Below are 794 nucleotides of genomic sequence, written 5' to 3' on the forward strand. Positions count from 1 at the left end.
ACACACACAGGAATCTCCAGCACATACAGTACACACACACACACAGGTCTCTACCGCATATACGCAGTCACACGCACATACACAAGTTGCAAATGTACATAAACTGCACGTCTCAAAAGCAATTACTAACACACACACACACACACACACACCTTCATAAAACCAAGCCCCCTCACCGCGCCCATCTAACCTTACAAACATCACCCACCACCCACACCCAACCAACCCCACCCACCCACCCACCCAACCCACCCACCCACCCACCCACACACCCAACAACCCACCCACCACCCACCCACACACCCACCCACCCCACCCCCACACCCTCACATACCAATAATGCCTCAGATGTTCACCCTTGATTTAATTCTACTCCCTTCATCAGGCTGTGTAGGGCCGACGGCTTGGTCCCTTGTGTAGTAATGGGGTGGTTGGCTCACTGGCTGGATGGATGGCTGGAGGGATGGCTGGATGGATGGCTGGGTAGATGGCTGGATAGATGGCACGATGTCTGGCTAGATGGCACGATGGCTTGTTTGATGGCTGAATGGCTAGCTGTTTGAGCCTTGGTATGTTATGTAGGGAGGTTATGTAGGGAGGTTATGGGAGGATATGTGAGGAGGATATGTAGGGAGGATATGTAGGGGAGGTTATGTGGGGAGTATGTGGGGGAGGTTATGTGGGGAGGATTATGTGGGGAGGTTATGTGAGAATAATGTAGATAGCCTTGGGTCATTCTCTATCTCTCCTCTTAATATTTTCAGATAGATTGCAGGACCCAGGAGGCTGGACCC

The sequence above is a fragment of the Homarus americanus genome, unplaced genomic scaffold (assembly GCF_018991925.1).
Source record: "Homarus americanus isolate GMGI-L3 unplaced genomic scaffold, GMGI_Hamer_2.0 scaffold20919, whole genome shotgun sequence".
NCBI lineage: Eukaryota > Metazoa > Arthropoda > Malacostraca > Decapoda > Nephropidae > Homarus > Homarus americanus.